The following is a 16,125-nucleotide window of genomic DNA, read 5'->3' as shown; positions in this document are numbered from 1 at the left end:
ACTCACAGCATTAGGCAAACTAAGGTAAAAATATAGCCTCTTTAGCATTTAATTAAAGGTTTTAAATTTTAAAAAAAGAGAAAAATGCTTTAAATAAAAAACAAAAAAACCCCAGTCCTGCACCACATAGGGAAGCAAGAATAGACTTGCCTCAGCAGCTTTGCTTAAGCATCTCAGGCTGAATCTGCACTGTTTTCTCTGAGATCATTACACAAATAGAAACTCATTTTGTGTAGTTTATGGTCTTGGTTACTAGGTCAAAAAGTCTACAGTAAAAGGTCTGTTACAAAAATGTTATGTTTGACTGTAAGCTTCACTGAAAAGTTACTGGGGTCCTTATGAGGAAAATACTATTCAGTGTTATGCAGACCACAGGCACACGGGACTAGTGGAAAAAAATAAAGCTTGAGAAGTCATGTTTCCATGGATGACTGACGACAAACAAAAGAGCCTACAGTGAGATATATACAGCCTCAATGTATCAAAGCAATTTTGGCACTGTTTGTGAGATCTTATTTTTAGACTTATGTTTCCATCTCAGAAATAAAAACTTGGTTTTATTAGGCCAGTGTTTGAAAAGAAATACTTCAAATAAAAGACCTTTTAAAGCATATCTGTGTAAGTATAATTGTATTGCTGGATGAAACACTTTTTCTTCTGTTTCTTTATTTCTTGCCAGTCTGAATTATTTAGCAACAAGCTCTAGTTCTTCTAATCTCTCTACCTCTCTGAGGGCTGCTGATATTGTGCAACATTTCTGGTTCTCCACTTACAATTAAGAGTATTATTCTTTCCAAAAGAAAGGGAAACATCTGTGTTTGTATCACATTGTGTTAACCATCTAGCAGCTGAATTGCAGCACTAGAAACATAGCCTAGCACCTATAATGGATTCAAGAGAATTAGTGCCCAGAAAGCATAAAGTACTTACAAGAGCTGGGTACATGGCTTTATCAGGCTGTTTTGAAAAATACCAGTTTTTCAGGGGTGATTCAGGTATGGTAAGTTATGATAAATCAGCTTTAGATCTGAGGAATATGATACACCCAAATCATATTGCAATCCCTCCCCTCTGAAGAAAATACTGCCCGGCCATGGGAAGGAGAAGTTAAGCCAGGGCACATGTTCTGTCCTGCAAGGAGGGCACTAACATCAATGTAACAATGTAAGTCACAACAACTCTTTTGTTCCCTGCTTATGGCTTGGAAACTTAAAGTTTATGAAGACCACACCTACTCCAGCAAAACAACCTGGCAGATTATCTCTACTAGAAACTTTATGCTTTGGTAGTCCTGAATGAGTCTAGTTTGATGGCTCATAGGGCTGAGTTTGAGCACTGATGGTTATCCTGATGCTTTGATGCTTTCCCATATGTCAGCAAGGTTCACTAGGCCTCTGAACAATAGCTTAATATTTAAACTGCTCATGTTTGTGCTTTCTGATGTTTAGTTTCCTGTAACTGTGACTTTAATGGTGGCATTTAACTTATATTTTAGCAATATTTTAATAATTTTCACCCATGAGGAACAATTCTCTCATCAGAATTCTTGGAAAGTTATTTCTGTAGGAATATACACATTTTAATGGCCTTAAATGAAACCAGTTCAGAATAATATACAGAAGCTTGCTGGCACAGTGTATTGTGCCAAATTAAATAACAAAAAGGTTGGGGTTTTTTATTTAGTCATTAGTGAAATTTCAGAAAATCCCTTACAAAAGATCAGCAGAATGACCTCTATAATGTAGTTTTGTATTTAAGTATCTTTCAGCTTAAATAAAAAAAAAATCCCTGAAAGCACACTCAGAACAGAAATCCCTATAGCTGCAAAACTACATTCTCCACTGTCCTTGACCTGAAAGCAGTTTATTCCTGAGTGAGCAACAACTAGGTACCCAGTTCTGCTTTTCCTGCAGCAGGATTTACACCTGCAGTGGAAATAGATGTAAGTGGCTCTACCAGGTGAACAGCTGGAGAGATCTCACCTGCTGTGTGAGTGCTGGAAAGCATAGAATCATAGAATCATAGTTTGAGTTGGAAGGGACCTTCAAAGGTCATGTAGTCCAACCCCCCAGCAATGAGCAGGGACACCTTCAATTAGATCAGGTTGCAAAGAACCGCATCCAGCCTGGCCTTGAATGTCCCCATGGGTGGCACATCTACCACCTTCCCTGAGCATGAGAGTATCCGGGCTGAATGTGAATACCTAGAAATATGTGCTGTGTCAGAGTAGTGATTTCATATAAAACGAAACCTTTGCTTTTGATAAAGTGGCACAGAACAAATAGCTTCAATGCCTATTAAGAAGGGAAGCCATTTTAAGGCAATGCCTTTGAGGGATTTTTTTAACTTTCTTTTTTGCTCTCGTTAATGATTAGACTACACCAAAGCACCACAATTCTCTTTCCTATGTCTTCCTCCACTCATAAATTTTAAAAAACCCACAACTTTTTATAGGTCTGCCAACTATAGAAAATTGTGTACTCACTCATGCACTGCAAATTTTACACACTACAGCAACACAGGATTGTGCAGAAGCTGGTAGGAAATTATGGCAATATTTCTAAAGCATACATTGAGATATCATTAGAAAGGAGTATAAGGCATGCTTTTACTTTGATACTAAACATAAATTAGACGCAAAATTATTTCTGCTGCTAATAATTTCACTACTTATATTCACATTCAAGCACTTACTAATTTTGCTTCCACTACACACAAAAAATACATTATTCAGTGGTATCATGTAGGCTTGAATAAAAGTATGCAATACATGTGGTTCTTTTCCAGCACAACTATTACGCAGGCAGTAAGATAGGTCAGCTCAGGCATATCCATTTACTTCTCCTTTGGAATGTGCCCCGGGGTCAGGTGGTGCACAAAGGAAAGTAGTTTGTGGGTGTGATTTCACATTTGTAAGCCTGTGCACTCATCTGTCTGCATGGCTCTCATGTTTTAAATGTTTGTCATAAGCAGTGAAGCAGCACCCAACAGCCCCAGATACACACCCGGTCTAAGTGCTATACCTGCACAAGCCAACCTGGGGCCCTTGTTTCCAGAAATTAAAGCTTGTCTTCTAGGTAAAAGTTTGTTTGCTTTCCTTTGTCCTTACCCACCCCAGTGTTAAGTCTCAGCAGTTTAGCTAACACTTCCTGGCAGTTCTATTTTTAGGATACTTCAGCTGCTTATAGGTAGAACTTAGATTTCATTATGCTAGGAACAACTTTCTTACACTGGATCAATCATAGAATCATATAATGTTTAGGGTTGGAAAGGACTTTAAGATCATCCAGTTTCAATCCCCCTGCCATGCCTCACACTAGACCATGTAAAATCAACACACAGCTGTGTGTCAACTGATCTGATTTCATAAAACCAGCCTGTACAGTACAAAAAAACTACTACTTCTAGCATCAGTCCCACACAATGCTATTGTACACCCAGTGCAATAATACTCGCTCATCCCAAAATGCCCCAGAAATTCAAGGAGTTAGTTGCTGTGAATGTCAAGAAAGCAAGTCAGCCACCATGTGCACAAGGGAAGGCAGTCTTTACCAACAAGCACAACAGAGCAGCTTATTTACACTTCTGAAAAAGTCACAAGGACGGTATCAGGACAAAAAAAAAAAGACAGTTTTTCAACACCTTAACTGCTTTTTCAGTTGTGACATTTCCAAACACAGAAATATTAATGCTGCCATGCAAAATCTGCCTTACCAGGAACTCTGCTCTGCTGGGCTTTGCCAAAGAGGAAAAAGAAAACCTAGACACTTTAAAGTATCTTTTCCTCCATGCCTAGAAGGCATTGCTGGCTAGGCTGTAGGCCGTATGACATCACATGATGCAAATGCTCTCAGTCACAGGGACGATTGGCTGCTAACATTCACAGCCACCCTTCTAGCCTTTCATATCTGTGTTATTCTCTTGGGCCTGTGCCTACATAGATACCATTTAAGATCACACAGTGATGACAAGCAGGACATTTCAGCCCAGTCCAGTAACTGAACCTCTAATGTCATTTCAAAACACAGAAGCAAATACGGAACAAAAACAAAGAGACAAAGGCAAGGCTGGAACTCACTGGATATTCTTTGAGATAAAGGAAAGGTTGAAAGAGTTGTCAATACTTAAAACAATATGCAGAAATATCTGAGGTTTGTTTTCCAGATTGGCATTTTAACTCATTTTAATAGTAAATTCTACTTACAGTTGTGAAATTTCCATTGTCCTAAAAACTCATCTACTGCCTCTATAACTAAAATTGACCTTAGACTCTCCAGCTACCTGACAACATGTCTTCCATCCTTTAATGTTGAAACAGGGCTCTTCTTTCCTAGATAAAATGGGAACTGTGGATCCAGACATTTTTTCCCACCAGAAAATTTGTTCACTGTATTATCATTAAAAATACCTACTTTATAAATGTCATTTATGATTCTTCACTAATCACTCTAAATGACTAAATAAATGTTAGAAGGATAAACATTATTTTGATTGGAACATCTATATATGGATATATATCATATAATTCAAACACTATCATCTATTTAAAAAGTAGATTTTAATAATCACAAATAATGCATTAAGCGTAACAGAAAATACTGAGAAGTTTATCAAGCACCGATAAGGATGAGATTTCCAGTATGGACTCCCAGTCCATGAAATGTCCATAGCATACAGTATCAGCTCTTAGAGAAATACATAAACACTCCATAGCTTCTCCAAAGCATAAGCAGATGGTGAAAAAATAGTGAAACACTTGGACATAGCTCACCTCTACTAAGAGCAGACTGCATTTTTCATGTGAAGATTTGTTTAGGTCTGTGGTTATTTTTGATATCTTCTCTAAACAACTCTTCATTCTTCACTCAGGATGTGAATATCATGTACATTGCTATACCATACATATAAACTGTAGAACCTGTGCCTGGAATATATATATTTACACCTAGGTTCAAAGATAGTATATTTTCCACTGAATCCGCAGAACATCTTCTAAACGGCTTTTTGGTAAATGGAAAACTTGACTGGTTTAAGAGGAGTGCCACCGTCATGTGAAAGGGAATTTGTTTCTTACAGGGTCTGGCAGAATACCGCTAAACTCCGCTTTACAATCTGGTCTTTTTCCATGTTAAAAGACCAGAAAGAAAATACATATACAGAATACCAGATTTAGAAGTCTCTTGGTGAGTATATGAAGATATATATATCTCCACTTATTTATGAATAGATGGTTGCACAAGCTCTACAGAGTATCAGAATCAACTGCAGAGAAGAGAAAAATTTCAGTAATAAACACCAGAAGTTTATTTTTTCACTAGTATTTAATTAAAAACTATATTATGGTTGCATTAATTGCTATGCATCTTTCGTAGTGAGCTACAATTTGGAACATGTGGTATAGATATGTGGCAATAATCTACATGAACTGTTCTTTTAGTTCTCTTGAAGTCTCTGTTTTAATCTTGATGCCACAACAAAGGCTACTTTGAGAAAAAAAAATATATCAGCACAAGTATTATTTATTACAATTGATTCAGGGAAAGGAGAATTGTAGCGAAATTGTGGGTCTAAGAATATTTTTTAGAATACAGAACTGTCAAGTGAGATGATAGCTATTAAATATAATGGAACGCACACTGTAATTTTAATACTTATCCGGTAATAATTAAAATCTAAGTACTAATAAGGCAAGCAAAAAAATATTTTTTCCTTTTTAGGATTACTGAAATAGTTCCAACCTCAGATCTGCCAGCAACAGGAATTTTCCGTATGCTTCTAAAAAGTTAAGCTTTGCAATCATTTGTGGAAACAAAAATAAATAAGACTGAAGCTTTTTATGAAACAAGACCCAATCCCTAAACAAAAAAACAAACCAAGAAAAGATAAAACAGAACTGCCCAAGTGCAGGCAGACTGAGCAGGCACCTTAACCGTGACACTGGCTAACAGCACTCTGTGTCCTTGAGGTAGGAGGTGGGAATCACAGTAAGAGCAGCAACAATGTTCAAGAGAAGCTGGTGGTCTAAGAAGCAGTAAGGAAAAGTAGCACTGGGCTCGGTGACAATGGTGAGGGGAAAAATGTGTTCCTGATGTGATTTCCAACATGTTCAGTAAAACATGAGATTTACCTTTTCTGCAAGCTAAAAGAGATTATCTAAAGGAAATACCTGCCATTATCAGTATTGATTTGCCCTTATAACCAACACAGAAGCTGTAAATAAGCTCATCTGGTTAAATCAGAAGTTCTGTGAGACTGAACTGAAGCCTAGTTCCAAGCAAGACTGATTCCCTGTGGATTTGCAGCTCACAGATGGCTGATTTAGCTATTGAAGAAAGAGGCAAGCCTCAATTAAGCTTCTCTTGTGGTTGAGTTATAGGATTTATCTATATATTCTTCCTACAGATGTGCTTTTCCAAAACTTTGAAGGACCTAAATTATGTCTGAGAGCTCTTTGAAACCAGCTGAAATCAACAAAGCTCAAAGCTGACTTGAGCATACTCACACAGAGTGTGAATTTTTAAGTCATCTTTCTTTGACCTTATAAACTTGGTAAGGTTTTGAGAAAAACACTCAAAAATATGTTAGATAAGGTAAAAAAAATACTAGGGGATTAAAAAAGAACCTTTTGGTTTATGATTTCTGGCAATTTCTGGAGTCCAATTTTTGCACACTAGCTATGAACAGTATTGCAGTCATGTTACTCCCTTCTGCCTCCTCATGTTCAATTTTCCACCCTCTGTAGAGTATCTGTATTATTCACCCTCAAGAATATTCATATGCTTCTGCTAAATTAGTGTTACAAGTATTACTGCATCAGTTTCCGATTGCTGAAATCTGGCAAACATTACACAGAGACAGACAAGCTTTTTATCTGAATATGGCAGCCCTTAGATGCTTTTGCACTCCAGAGAAACACTTCTTCAAGCATTGTAATGTCTCCTTTTTGCTTTCCCTCATTTCCCTTCTTCACTGGACAGATCTCAATGCACTGCCTTCCTTTCACTGCCCCCCAAAGACTCTGCTTTCAGATTCACCAAAGTGATATCTAGCACTTGAGAAAGCTGAAGCAACCAGCATGTATGACCAGTGCCTATTACACTTGGCATAAATATACCACTACTACCTTGAGCTCTCTGCCTGCTACCATCTGCTTCTTTCTTTATCTTAGGATTGGAAGGCATTTCTTTTCTTCTGTTTGCCTGTACAGTGTTTAGCTCAGTAGGACTAAGTATGCAAAGGAGTTTTAGACTGCCACCACAATATAAAATTACAATAATAGTTCCTTGCAATTTCATATCTCATCTACTAGGAACACAGGCAAGTAGTAATTAGCCTAAATATATTGATCAGCAGTAGTTCTTTCACTATTGAACTGTATACAATCCCTGGCTGCAAAATGTGTCTGATATCCAACCGTTCATTTGTTTCTTACTTTGTAGCTCACTCTAGCAGCAGATGGCTTTGGTACAAGTTATTAACTATAAAGTAATATACTAAATACATGAGACTTGTTGTCTTTATCATCTGAGCTATTCTACAACCATACAAGCAGTCCAAATTATAAACAAACATGTAGGCAATGACTAGTTAATTTAGAAAGTACCAAGGCTTTCCCAAACTGGAAGGAATTGTGTAACATCCACTTTTTGCCCTGGAAGGGATGCTCCACTGGCTGGCAGACTCTGAACCACACTACATGGTTAAGCAGCAGCAGCTGCTATTGTGGGGCTTTCACAGGCAAAATCCCCCAAACCTCTTCTCACTAATTTGTCCACGTCCCTGTATGTTTCCGCATCTGCCAAGAAGTTCAGTGCCACAGTCCTGATTAGCATGTCCCCAAGCCTTTTCTTTTTTTTTTTTATACATACTTTTTATCTTCCATGACTTACAGATTCAAAATGAAAATGAACAAACAAAACACTATAATGGATTACCTGAATTGCCACATCAAGAAATTTAGGGGCAGTGTGAGATCCTTCATGGAAGAACAGTAATCCGTCAGATCTGAGAGGTGTAGGCTGAACCAAAAGTTCTTTTATAGAATCCATAGGAAGACAACATCTGGTTTAACTGGAAGATAATTAGTTATATGATTTATTAAATACATTCCCTGTTTTGAGATCTACTTTTCTCTAAAATATTTTAATTCATATAAATAATGATTTTGTCCATAAATTCCACCTGGTCACAAAGTAGCAGCTGCTTCATCTCTAGAGACAAAAACAGTCTTGCTGGGCAAATTTTACATTTATCATGGTACCAAGGGCTGGTGCACAGTCTGGTATAATACTGATCTCAGGTGATTTCATGTCAGAAAAAATGTGTTGATTAGAGGCTTCAAGGAGAAAGCACTAAAACACACCAGTAAGGTATTACAGTCACTGATGCACAGTTTCTGGGCAAAAACCCAATTAATAGGTATTTTCCAGTAATGACTGTGTGCATTGCCTCTTTATTCTCTTTGTGAGGGCTGAGAAAAACAGTGGAACTTATACAGAAAAATACCATGAATTGTTCAAGACAAGAGTACAGCGATCACTGGTCTCTGACAGCAGCAGCACAGAGACCAACATAAAACTCTTCCCCTGCTCTAGCCTGTGGGAGAGAAAATTTCTACTTAGCATTTCACTTATTTCATGATGTTGCTTGTTCCTGCTGTGTCCTGGACAAACACATTGACTTCTGTGAGTCATTCTTGCTTCTCTATTCTTTAGAAAGAAAGAGTTACTTTAGAAAGTAACTGTCAAATCAAGCAAGTCCTAATTAGTACCTCACTACAGTGAGCTAGTACTTCAACTATAAATCTTGTTAGCTAAGAGATCTGGCATGTAAGCAAGTTAAGAGAACACCTGATTGAATGCCTGCAATCCCCTAATAGCTGTTATGAAGGCTACAAGAAAGACAAAGGCAGAAAGCACCAAATTTTAAAAGAAGCTCCCACATAGCCTTCATTCTTTTGTACTTGTAGTTAACCGTGGTCATCAGTAGCATTACTTTAAAATAGGTTTTACAAAGCACTCTGTAATTCATAATCAATTTGTTTCTAAATTCATGGGTTTCAGCATGCAGGACTCACTTTTTGGGGATGTGTAAAAGACACTGTGACTTAAAAAATGAGTGACCTAACATGAGCAGAGAGGTACATGAGGGTAGAGGCCACTTTTCACATGGGCAGCCTGGAAATGAGGCATGAGGATTCTGCTCACTGACCTTACTATTCTGCAGTACCAATCTCTAAGATCAGTTATTTGAACCCAGTATAGAGAGTAGTCTTTATCTACTGTCTCTTGGGTTCACACCAGTATTTGCTAGGATGCCTTACTAAGCAGGCCTCTAACCCCATCCTGCAGAAGTCAGCTATTGACTTCAGCTAAGACAGAGGCAACACCAATGTACCAGTAAGCATGGTCTGTGAGGGCAGTCCTGAGAGTTGTTTATTTTGAGCTAAATAGAAGGCTTTGCTAAATGCAGGTGACAACTTAATGCCTAACAAATCTAAATTCATTCCACAACAACCTTCTTGAATGGCACAATTAAAGAAGTTTGCATCACAAATATGATGACTTGTTCACTCTTACAAACTTACATAGAGCTGGGCACTTAGAAATGCACATGTATGAATGCCATGATAAAAGACTTTGTTTTCAAGTGTCATGAAAAGACATGAAGAACAGCATTGCAGTGTGTCCTTTGGGGCAAGAATGCCTGGACAGGTATGTACTTCTGCTCAGCACAAGGAATCACATTCTACTCTACTGTTAATTTAAATGGTAGAAGATCAATCTAAAAAAAAACAGATCAAAAAAAAAGAGACAAGAAATAGAAAAAATTAGTTCATATATGAGAAAAAACAACAATATCTATCAATCTCTTCTGAGCAATTTGACACTTGGTGAGAGCATAAAGCAAGAATCACAAACCTGGTTTATATACAAAGGATTGAAACCGCACCTGCAGACCATCCTTCATGGAAACATTTCTGCAGAGGTTACTTGAGGGTTTTCTGCAGTAACAAACAGAAAGATTGTCCTACACTGTGCAGCTAATAAATTAAGTAAACCACAGTAGCAGGGCAGATGCAACTTGTAAAGTTCACTGTCCTCGATTTGAAAGGAGATATGATTGTCTTTTAAAAAGAAAAAGAAATCCCAGCACTCCTGGGATTGCTACCATATGAGTGAGAACATCAAAAGCTGAGTTGGGTACAATATCTGAGTTGGGAACAAGTATGTACTGTAATCTTGAAAAATTGTATCTAAGTAATTATATATGTCATTATTCCTATTAACTGGAAGCTCTGGCCAATACAGATAAACAGAGCCTAAATTTCTTTAAACAAACAGGTTTGCAAAGCTTTCACCACCTAGGGAGGATTCAGCTCTACACAGGAGCAGCAACTTCCCAATGTACTTTTCTGCAAAGGCTGCATAGAACTGCAACGGGCAGAGCTCAATGCAGAACTTGTCCTGCTGAAACAGCTCATTACTCATGTGCTGTCCTGTGCTTGCATGAACAGGCAAAAATGAGACACCAATTTACATAGGAAATTAGAAAAGTACTCTGCATTCAGCACCTATTAAACCTGTGTAAAGACTGGAAGCATTGTTGAAATATTAAAGTTGCCACTATTCCACCCTGTATTGCTGGGGGTAAGATGTTTATAGGCACTCTTTTCTCTGAGGCAGATTCCAAAGCAAGTTATGCTGTTTGTATATTTAGACCCTAGGCATGTGCTTCTTTTTGTGTTTTAGCTTTAGGAACCAACCAGCAGCTGCAGCAGCCTTTAGTAAGAAGTTTGCTGAATTCCAGTCATGCTTATTTCACAGCTGTGCTTCCAAATCCTGCACTACTCTCACAAGGCAGTTGGGCTTTATTCACACTGTTGCAGATGACAGCCCTTTCAAGTATAGCTCTCACTGCTGAGGCACAGATTTTCCCTGTAGGCTAGTTTCCTATCTTGTGGTTGTGAGAGTGTAGGAAAGACTAAGTAAGAGAAAATCAGCAGAACAATATAGATTTTATCTTCCTCCATTTTAGGTCATTAGAAAATGGTGTCATTTCTTTAATAGGAATATTGTTGATTCCATAATAAAAGAATGAATTTTCTATATTTAACACTGCAATTTCCTCACAGAATGTATCCATAACTAGCTCAGGGACAGATACTTATGCTGTTTGTAATAATACACAGAAACAACAAGAAACAGAAGTCCTAACACTGCATTTACTATTCAAATTACTGGAATTTTAAACAAATGCGTGCACAACATCCTATATCCCGTGACATATCAGAAACTGTGTAGATGTTTAAAGAGGCTGCTGAGTTTCCCATTTACCCTACCCCAAAGAAGTGAATTGCATTGGAAGTTGAATAAATAGTTCTGTATCCATAATTAAATGCCCTCATTAAAGGCATGTTGAAATTAAGTCAGCCCATTACACAAAGGGTCTAAAGTGATCTATATGGAGTAATTTTGACATTATTCTAACCATGGTTACAACTACTTGACTTAAATTAACAATACTACACTTCCTTATGGTAAGAAAATACAAGTCTCTGCACAGTACAACATTATCACGGTGAACCCCTGGAGAAGCACTACAAGCATCAGCTACCATGGGCAGAAAATCCTCTAGCAGTAAGAAAAAAACCATCCTCACAACTCTGAGAGGAAGAAATGTTTTTTTTGGTTTTTCAGAGCTACTAAAAGTCCTAAGCTAATTACTATTCATTAACAAGAAAAAGAAAACTTGAATTGGGACCAACATTTAGGAGGCACTGTATTTTTAAGATTACTGATAAAAAAGATCCCAGTGAAGTTTCTAATGATGCTGAAAGTCCTTGAGAAGTTGTTTTTGGTTTTTTGGTTCTTTTTTCTTAAACTATGTGTTCTGGTCTCCATGCATAGGTGTGGAATTTTAAAATTTAACTATGGCTTTGATTTGCAATTACAATCATTACCCTGTAGTCATCAAAACCCAGAATCTTAAATATGCAAGCCATGCTAATAATGATGTATTGGTAGTATTAGTGAATGCTTATTTCTCCAGAAGAGCTTGCTGAGCTTCCCAGGAAAGGCCCTTTGAAATTTCCTAAGAAATGAACTTAGACAAGTTAAAGTTAAATAATTCTTCAACTCCATTTTGCTTATGGACAAGGTTTAGATTAGCTGGTTTGACCTTTTTTTAATGCATTTATTTGGACAGAAAACTGGTATTAGCACATTTCAAGACATTTTAAATTCTCCTCACAAAAGCTTCTTTCCAAAGATAATCTAGCAGAAAGCTGATTAGTTTCCTAGAAAAAAATTAAAAATTAAACCATTGTGGAAAACAGATATTTTCAATAGTCAACTATCTTTACACCAATCTTTACAGACAGCTCTTCATCCTGTACATGTTGATGCAGCTCCCAAGCCCATGGAACTGCAGCTGGCGATCTGGCAAACATTTACCTCAGGTTTAAAAACTGGCTGTCAGGGGAAGTGACAGTCAGTCTCTCCCTAGTGCTCATGGCTGAAATTCAGCCAAGCAGTCAATCTGCAATTAATATTTTTCAGAGACTGAAGAGAGGGGAGATGGGTTCAGTAGTGAGAAAGGGAAGGCCAAACAGAAACACAAACCTTCGCTTCCTGGGTGAATTAAATAGTCTTAAAGGAAAGGAAAGGGGCAGTAGAAGAAAAACTAAACATATTAAGAGATACTTCTCTCACACGGAGTAAAATGCTGCAGGTGTGTCACACAGGTCTTATTGGCTTTACTGGATTTGCTTACTTTATGACTAAAAACAAGGGAGCAAGCCAAGCTTTGCAGAGACTTTCTGGTATAGCAGGGCTTGACTGAGCCTTACAGCTTTTGAAGCACTTTTCAGCACCTCTGTCTAATCTTCTGAACAGACCCAAACAAATCCTTAGGGCTTTTCCAGCACCCCAGTCTGGTGGGCAGTTCAAGCCAAGGTGAGTGCTGTGCCAGCTGCGAGGACGATGATGGGTCCTGCCCTTCCTCCATGCCCTGACATGCACTGCCACCTGCTCTCCCTCCCTCCCACTCCTGACCCACGCTGAGCTGTATCAGGGAACTGAACCAGCACTTCTGGAAATATATGTTTGAGCAGTAACCATTTCAGGACCAGCTCCCCAATCTGGTTCACTGCAAAGCCACAGAAATTGCTGTGCTGGCATAAGGAAGGAGGAAATAAGTAACCAGTAAGAGGGAAAAGCAGAACCACCTGTTTTAGAAGCAGCCTTCTAAGCTGTTCTTCCCCTTTCTCTTTTTTTGAAAAGAATAAGTCCTCAAATATTCTCTCACAGGCCTGAGCAAACAAGGGGAGGCTGTTAGGTATGATGTGCTTCTAAGGGGTGTTCCTGCCCAAAAAGCTCCTATTATTGCAACTGACACTATCCTTAGAACAGCCCAGAGTCCAGGAAGATGTGCTTGTGTTTCAGACATGTGATGGTTCACAGACTGAATCACATGCCAGTCTACAAAACCATTAAGCCTTCATATTTGCTTCAATATTTTAGACTATTCTAACAAGGAACTAATCTTCTTCTTAGGACTATCTTTTTTAAATTGTGGCATGGTGCAGCAGACTTCTCAGCTAAATGTTACCATTAAATTTAATTCTACATGAGACCCTGTCCCAAAACCCTTGCTTATTGTCAGACACTTAAAGGACAGAGGAAAGGAGGTACAGGAATAGTTTGTGTGCTTGTGTAAATTTTTTAAAAGCCAAAACCCACATAAAATAATCCACTAAGACAGCTGAGAGAAGCTTAAGATCCTAGTCTACTAGAGACCCACTTTCACCTTTAGGTTCAAAACTATCCTAAATAATCCACCCTTAGATTCCTTTGAAAAAGGCTTAAAAAAAACTAGCTGAAAGACACTGTAACAGTATTTCTCCCTCCTTTGATTACAGACTTGAAAAACCTGAAATAATTCATTTTAATATGGTTCCTAAAATAAAACAAGCAGCAAACCAACAACCCCCCCACATGAATATTATAAAGGTTATAATTCAGCTGATTTTTTTGTGAAACGTGTATCTGAATTTTGTTAGTAATTTGTTATTTCCCCAGAATTTAAGTAGGAAAAGAATAGCATAATATAATATTGTGACATTACAGTGTTACATGTCATATTTAAATCAAGTTTACCCCATGAGATTGACAAGGGGCATATTGCAAAATAATATGAAGTCCAAGCCTTAATATGAAGAGAAATTCAATGAGTCACCCACAAACATATATAGAATGAAAGCATGCATATACAGAATGTACAACAGCATCACTTGAAAGCTTCAGAAAAAGATATTACTATAACTCAGTTCCAAAATATGTCAAAACAACAGAAAAGATACTACATAAACAGAATAATTCTTTCCTAAATTTTCACATCATTATAATAACTTTTTCACAAGAACTCAAATTAGATTTGGTTAGAGATATTTTAATACACCAATTAGATGGAGAAAACAGAGAAGTTCATATGGTTTGCAAACACCTACCACATTTCTAGTCAGCAGGAGCACAATGACTTGGTTGCCTAGCAAACATATATGGGCTGCCACACTTTTGAGGGATTTTTGTTTGTATGCTTTATACTTATTTACTACCTAACCACCCCTTTGAAAGTTTTGTGCAGTGCAGGAATGGCCATGTATTTGTGCAAAAAGATGCTCCTGAGGAAGTCACATACACGTGCTAGTGAGGGAAAAAGGCAACACAGACAAGGTGGATGTCTGCCAGTCACACAGTAATGAGGCTGAGATTATTTCCCTATGAACTTTACATTTCCAACACCATGATATGTTCATTCTTTGGGTAAATTGCCTTGAATAACACCTTTCCAACTATCAGCTGTACAACTTTTATATCTCAGTACTACTACCCATGTGTTGACTCTTAGAAATGTATTGTGTTTTGTGCTTTTTCCAAAATACTAACTTCTGTTAATCATTCTTGGGAGAATTCACAACAGATTGAACTTTTCTTTGAGATGTCTGCAGAAACAAAACATTCTGAAAACAACAATCCTATTAAACTATTTCAAGAATAGATACAAAAGCTAAATAAGGGCCTATGTAAATTCTCAGCTCCTCTGAACTGAAGCAACCTACACCAGTTTGTGACATTTGAGAATCTGAAACAGAAGTTTCAACTGTTATTTTCAAATAGCAGAGAGACTGTGAAAGTTTTGAGTTCCAAGCACAAAGAACTAAAAAGTTTATGAGACTCAATGTATTTTAGTTGGGTATATGAATATTTATGCAGATAGGTTATGGATTATTAGGCTTCTGAAGTAATATGAATTAGGAATTCCCTTCAGGCTTGCAAATTGCAGTTCTCAGTGATGTTTCTGAGTTTCCTTGGAACACATCTACAACAAATTTAATCATTGTGAATTTGCCCCATCGAGTTAACCTTTTCTTTTTGCTCCACCAGTGAAAACCTAGGCTCATTCAACCAAAGAAAATAGCATTATCAAGCTGTACACCTGTGTAAATACAACCCGGCTCTTTGTGCTCCTATGCCAAACTTTTTCTGTTGTAATAACTGACCGATGAATTTTTTTCTTCAGAGATACTCCAAAGTATTTTTTAAGTAAAAAATATTTCTGAAGTAAATAGCAGCACAAGCTGGGTCTGGGGATTGCCCACGAGTGCAACAGACTTAATTGCTTAGAGTGAATTGAAAGGGAACAATAGTATGTATGTAATTGAAATTTAAGAATATGTGATGCTAATACTCCAATTCTCTATTATGTGCGTGCCTTTATAAATCTAGATTTCACAACATAATTAAAGGCAACCTAAAATATGAGGGAGTACACCTTATTACATAAGCACATTTTGTCTGTACTTGAATTAGATGGCAGCCTTTGATTCTACTTAATGACAAATCACTTTTAACCAAGAACAAAGAAGTCTAACTGCAATTACCACTTGGGCATTGGTGATTTGTTTTAGTAGCTCCTGTCAAAGAACAAAAGATAAATAAATGGAGCAGCTAGAGCCTCTTGCAAGGTGCTTATGTATTTGTCATCTATCACATTTTTAAAAGTCACTTCAGGTACTACATATAAATGTCCCTTCTTTGATTCCACTAGAACGCAAGAAAGTCT

At 37.5% G+C, this 16,125-nt stretch overlaps 1 long non-coding RNA gene across 2 annotated transcripts in view; it reads right to left on the bottom strand.

Moving 5' to 3' along the window:
* Positions 1–16,125, bottom strand: part of LOC117436865 (uncharacterized) — a 182,503-nt gene that overhangs the window by 45,325 nt on the left and 121,053 nt on the right. For both annotated transcript variants that reach the window (XR_004550210.1, XR_004550230.1), the window contains one exon: positions 7,935–8,070. This is a non-coding gene — a long non-coding RNA (uncharacterized lncRNA). The remainder of the gene's footprint in view (positions 1–7,934; positions 8,071–16,125) is intronic.

Source organism: Melopsittacus undulatus, chromosome 1 (assembly GCF_012275295.1).
Source record: "Melopsittacus undulatus isolate bMelUnd1 chromosome 1, bMelUnd1.mat.Z, whole genome shotgun sequence".
Classification (NCBI taxonomy): Eukaryota; Metazoa; Chordata; class Aves; order Psittaciformes; family Psittaculidae; genus Melopsittacus; species Melopsittacus undulatus.
The sequence above is the reverse complement of the archived record's forward strand: the minus strand, read 5'-3'. Positions and strand labels throughout refer to the sequence as shown.